Here is a 6287-nt window from a genome sequence, read left to right on the forward strand (position 1 = left end):
CAGCCTATAGTTATCCGTCAAACCGTACAGACTTGGGGAGACTTTTTCTATCGCTATTCTAGCTAAATTATTGGCTAATTTATATTGAAATTCTGAAACCTGAACACAAAAAGCAATTTCTTCGCCAAAAAAAAAGAGTTTTTTTTTTTTTTGCTTTTTGTTTTGTATCAACATCTTCATATTTGAAATACACCGCCAACTCAGTCATTTCCAGCCGAGGACTGCAGTTTCGTGCTTATTAGCACTCATCAGCCCGGCATAGGAAAGTGACTGAGCTGGAGATGGAAAATCTCTTAAGGAAGCCAAGAGTGCCAAACAAACTGGTAGCTAATATAGAATTAGCAGACCAGCCGAGTGACCGAAGCAATGGTTCGGTTCAACTCGAAATCACTCGGCTTCTGTGCTAATTCTACATTAGCTACCAGTTTGTTTGGCCCTCTTGGCTTCCTTAAGAGATTTTCCATCTCCAGCTCAGTCACTTTCCTATGCCGGGTTGATGAGTGCTAATAAGCACGAAACTGCAGTCCTCGGCTGGAAATGACTGAACTGGCCCTGGCTAATTGGCGCTAATTTACTGAATACATCTTCATATTTATTTATTTTTGTTTTTAATTTTTTACTTCCTTTTACAAAAAAGGAAGTATTGTATTCGCGAAAAAATTTTCACTCAAAAATCGACCTTAATTTCCATTTTGCTCACCCCCGAATGAATGTTGAGTTTTTTTTTTTTTTTTGACTCGACCGCACGTGAATTAGTGCCTAAGAACGTATAGACACGCGAAATATCCATTTTGAAGATTCCCGAGTTTTTTTCAACGAGCTTTCTCATGACGTTTGTATGTACGTATGTGCAGATGTGCGTATGTATGTCGCATAACTCAAGAACGGTACGTCCTAGAAAGTTGAAATTTGGTACGTATACTCCTAGTGAGGTCGCGTTGTGCACTTCCCCATTTGATTGCATTCGGGTGTTTCTAAAAGGGTCTTTTGCCCATTTTTGTGGGAAATCACTGTTAATTCGATGTAACCTCAAGTGGTGTTAAAATTTGGCGGACACTTGGCGATTTATCGCCAGTCTTTTGGTCGCCAAGTTTTGTCGCCAACTTGGCTACAAATTTGGCGATTTTTTTTAAAAATTTGGTTTTAATTTGGCCACTGTTGGTGATATTTAGAAAGTAAACTATTGAATCACATTAAAATTGCCAATAATGGGAAAATGACTTTAAAGTGGAGTAAAAGGAAGTCATGTGATGCACACATCAGCTCGTTTACTTACCATTATATATCCATTATGGTACGCACCATTATGGTCCGCCTGCTCATTGGCCCGCTGATCGGTGCGCAATCCTTCTTGTGCGCCTTCGTTTTTTTTTCTTTCCTGCGCCCTCAAACCAGTGTGAAGTTTTTTTTTTTTTTTTGAGCCATCACGATTGCTTATTGCTCTCATTTGACAGTTTTTGGCGTGCTATCATTTTATTTTCCCACCGCCACCCTCTGCAGCATCACCGTCGACCGGCTTCTCACGGTGCTGCTCCTCTAGCGAAAGCCGTCTCCAGGTTGCATCCATGTCCTACACACACGCGCATACATACACAACTACACACGCACAAGCGCACATACACACACACACATACACACACAAACACATACACACACGCATACATACAGACACCTACACATACACACACACACAACTACCCACACATTCATGCCTGCACACAGACACAAACATATGTGCCTACACACACGTACACATACCCCGCCCCCACGCACACACATTCATACACACAACTTCCCACACACTTATGCCAGCACACAGACACAAACACACATGCCTACACACACATACACATACCCCACACACAAACACACATACCGCCCACACACAAACACACACGCCTACATACACACACTCGTGATTGCGAAAAACATAATTTGAGTTCAAGAGGTCAAAATTCAAATTAATTTTTTTTCTTTTATTTTTATTTATTTATTTTATTTTATTTTATTTTTTTTTTTCAATCTTTCTTTACGTTCTCGAATCTCTACTACTTTTTATTTATTTATTTATTTTTACGTTCCAGAGCTGGTGCGTCTTCGGTTTTTTCTAACACCCTCGAGCCTGTGTGCTTTCAAAGTTTTTCTTCCTCCCTCAAACCTATTTGCCTTCGGAGTTTTTCCCCACCCTCAAACCTGCAAACCTTCGTTTTTTTCCCCTGTCCATGAACCTGTGCGCCATTTTGGGAAACAAGACTATTTGCACCCAGTCCGCCCCTGGTTGGCGGCATATTAACAACAGTTTTTGCATGCTTACAAAATTACCGTATTAGGATTGGTAAAACAAAGAGCTCTTAGAGGGTTGATTCAAACCCCCTCAATACTTTCAATACTATTGGAGTATATTTTCATATGTGCGTACCAGGCTTGGAGTTGATTACGAGAAAATGTAATCGATTACGATTATGATTACCAGCTCGAAAAATAGGAGATTACAATTATGATTACGATTATAATCCTCTGCCAAAACGTAATTACGATTACAGCAACGATTAGATTATGTCAAAAATGTAATCGATTACAATTACGATGTGCCGATTACGATTTTGATTACGATTACAGACTCGTGAGAGGAAAATACATGCGCACATATACTATATTATTCTCATTATTATTTTGCGGCAACAATGTCATAGTTAAAAAATTATGATTTTTGATTGTGCTTTTAAATGCTACATAACTATTTTGACCATATATCCTGCACAGGTAATTAGGTGTCCCATATCCAAATGACTTGCCACATTATAATGCATTTTGTACATGATTTAAATTTCATTATTATTTTTCATACAACCAATACAGTTCCTAAAATTTATGTACTGTATTTCTACATTCTATTCTCTACAATTTGCTATAATATTATTTAATTCAACCTATTTTTTGAAGAAAAAAAAAACCCTTTGTATTTAATTTTGCAAAACATGCATAGTATTAAAATATATTCAAATAGTATAAATAAATGATAAGAAAATAAATGTTCAAAATAAATACTGCAATCAAGACAATTTTTTATTGCATTTTAATAATACCAATGCTTTAAATGTATCATGTTTCATCCTCTTTCTCTGTGAGGTATAAAACTTTCAGGCAATACTGAATAGCCGCTCAACAGGTGCAGATGATGCACAAATTGACAAGTACTTGGGAGCAATTTTGTTCAGTAATGAGTACACATGAATATTGGATCCCCAGTATTCTAGGGGATCAATATTATGCCCATTTGGTGCGCTAGTTTCATACGCATTTATTTCGCTTTCGATTTTCTCCTGTATTAAATAATTATTATTTTTCTAAATGCTGGCTGGTTTTTCTAAAAATGCAAAAAATTTCCCTTTTTTTTGCAGGCTGTTTTGGTGACACATCTTTTGTGTCCTTATCTTCTGATTCAGTGCAAATGTTATGACAGTCTTTGTTAGACATTATTTCTTCCTTGATAATTTCTTTTATTTTATTTTTTGTGCTTGAATCGTACCAGTTGCATTTGAGCCTTGGGTCTAAAAATGAAGCCACTTGAAATGCTTCCGATTCTTCATAGTGACTCATTCTAGAAGTTAGTGCTGACAACAGCTTTTTTACTGTCGGTATTAGAGTATTGCAAATTTTTGGTCAGGAGGTCCTCAAGCTGGTACTTTAACACTCTCAAAGCAATATAATTGGAAAGCACTTTAAAAAGTAAAAATGAGTATAATAAGTTTTGCTATGATTTCCAGGCATTTTTTTCCCCCCACATGCATAAGCATTTTATAATGATATTTTTATATCTCAGTTTCAAAAAAAAATGTTTTTACAAAGGTTGAAACAAATGTTTTTAAAATCATACCTTTTAAAAAGTATCAGCATTGAAATATAAAGCATAAATTTAAGATTAAATTAGATGTGAAAATATTTTGAAAAATCACTTACCAGAGTGATGTTATCACAAAAATCAAAGAACCGCTAAGATAGTGCGTGTGAATGAGCAATGAAGTGCAAATCCAAATTCGCTCTTTTTTTGACAAAATTCCTCCTCTTCCGCCAATGAAAGTTAAAAAAAAACACCAAAGGCATAAAACTGTTTTTTTAGAACTTTGTCGAAACGAAAACATGTGTTCGTACAGCACTGTTGATATTGTTCTCTTTCCGAGGCGGTAGCTCCGCTTGTTTGTCTGTCATTCACAGATGAAAAGGAAAATTGATGACCAATCCAACTTGGGGACGCGTTCCTGACAATGACACCTACAGGGTACAAAACCCACTAAGATGCGGCATGTTTATGACCCTTCGCCAACGAGCCCTTTTAACAGCAGGGCCTAAAGGCTCTGCTGCCTAGTCCTTTGTACGTTTCTATTGAAGTCTTATCTTTTCCTCAGTCCAGATCCCATTATCTGCATAGCATTGTAGAAACGCAACTTGAAAGTTTTCACTTTCAGCAAGTCGGGATTACACGATTATGGAACAAAATTACGATTATCTAAACTTAGATTACAATTACGATTATGCAAGAAACACTTGATTAAAATTACGATTACAAGATTACGAGTGTCCCATTGACAGATTATGATTATGATTACAATTACACAAAAATGTAATCGATTACGCAGATTACGATTACGTAATCGGCGATTACTCCAAGCCTGGTGCGTACTAACAAAGTATCCATGGCATTAGGGATTCGAACCCACGTGCTGTGGTTTGGGAGCTCCTCTTCTGACTTTTGCTTTACCAAACGTCCTGTATTTTGTTCAAGGCACTGATTTTAGAAGCGTGGTTTCTGCTATAGAAACTACGTCCTATCACTCGTTGTAGCTTATCTGAGGTTGTCTAGATCATTCTTTTTAATTCAGGAGTATTTGTAAAGTTTCATAAAGGCGTATCCGGAAGAGTGGATTTAGGGATATATCCCCGAAAGAAACTCGGAAATTTTCCTTGACAATAAGAGGAAACTGAAATTAACCAAATGCTCCTTCGAATTTTATTTCTAGATACGTCACTGAAATTTGATTCGACAACCATCAAATTGTTTGTACCACCTAGGGCTCATAGTCGGAGGGAAAATGACCAACTCCTGCAATTTTGGAATCTTCAACTTCCACTCTGACTCCTATTCTCCAAAATCAGTCCCAGTCCGATTCTGCAGCACTGGCAGAAAGGCGGATTCGGAAGGAAATTGACCGACTCCGACTCTTGGAATTTTAAAGCCTTCGACTCCCGACTCCAACTCATTTACCCCAAAACCAGTCCGACTCCGCATTCTTATATGCGTTGCAACTTTTTCAACAAGCAGAGCCGGCTCTAGTAGTTCTGCCGCCCTAGGCGATATTGACAAGTGCACCCCCCCCCCCATTGAATAATAATAATACTAATATAAAACAATGATACTTTAATAAAATAAAAATAATTGTTAAATGTTTAGAATAAAGAAAGATTCTAGTTACATTTCAAACTGGGTTTTGCATATCCAAGCACTGGTACACGCTTTAACTTATATTTTTATCAACGTTACAGTAGTGCATCTTATCGCGTTGAAACAGATATTAATATTTTCAAATGATTTTTAAACCGCGCAATATGACACCTCTAAAAGTAAATTGAACTTCTAGTTTAATTCCGAACTATGTTTTGCATATCCAAGCACTGGTACACACTCTAAATTTATTTAGCATTGAATTAGTGAATCTTAACACGCTAAAACAGATATTCATACTTTAAAAAAAAATCAATTTCGAATTTTGCCGCCCCTAAAATTGCCTAGGTTGCCTACCCCAAGAGCCGGGCCTGCCAACAAGCAATCCAGGATTGAGAAACATTTGATCAGTCAAAATTAAATGGATTTCGATTTTTTCCCTTCGTTTTTCTCTCGTGCGGCAGTTTAACTCTCGCATTTCTGCATTTGCGCACAAAATGCATCTTTCGCACGAAAAACAGTTAAAAATCTTCCTCGCTGAGAATTAATGATGTCCTTAGGCAATGTCAATCAGCCTCCGATCATGCGTCCTCTAAGGAGAGAAAGGACAAAAGACACAATGAAGGAATCGGTTTGTCCGAAGTGTTGGGAAAATCACAAAAGAATTTCGCACTTTTCCTCAGTCAAGGTTAAGGTTTTTTTCTGACAGACGAGGAAGTAATAAATGACTCGTATTTCGTAAATATTACTTGATATTTTTACAATGAAAGAGAAGGGTGATGTTCAGAAGATTCGCCGCTTCCGGCTGAGGTGTTATTATAAGTTATTACGGCAGTTTTAGGCAATC

Source organism: Uloborus diversus, chromosome 8, assembly GCF_026930045.1.
Source record: "Uloborus diversus isolate 005 chromosome 8, Udiv.v.3.1, whole genome shotgun sequence".
In the NCBI taxonomy this organism is placed as follows: Eukaryota; Metazoa; Arthropoda; class Arachnida; order Araneae; family Uloboridae; genus Uloborus; species Uloborus diversus.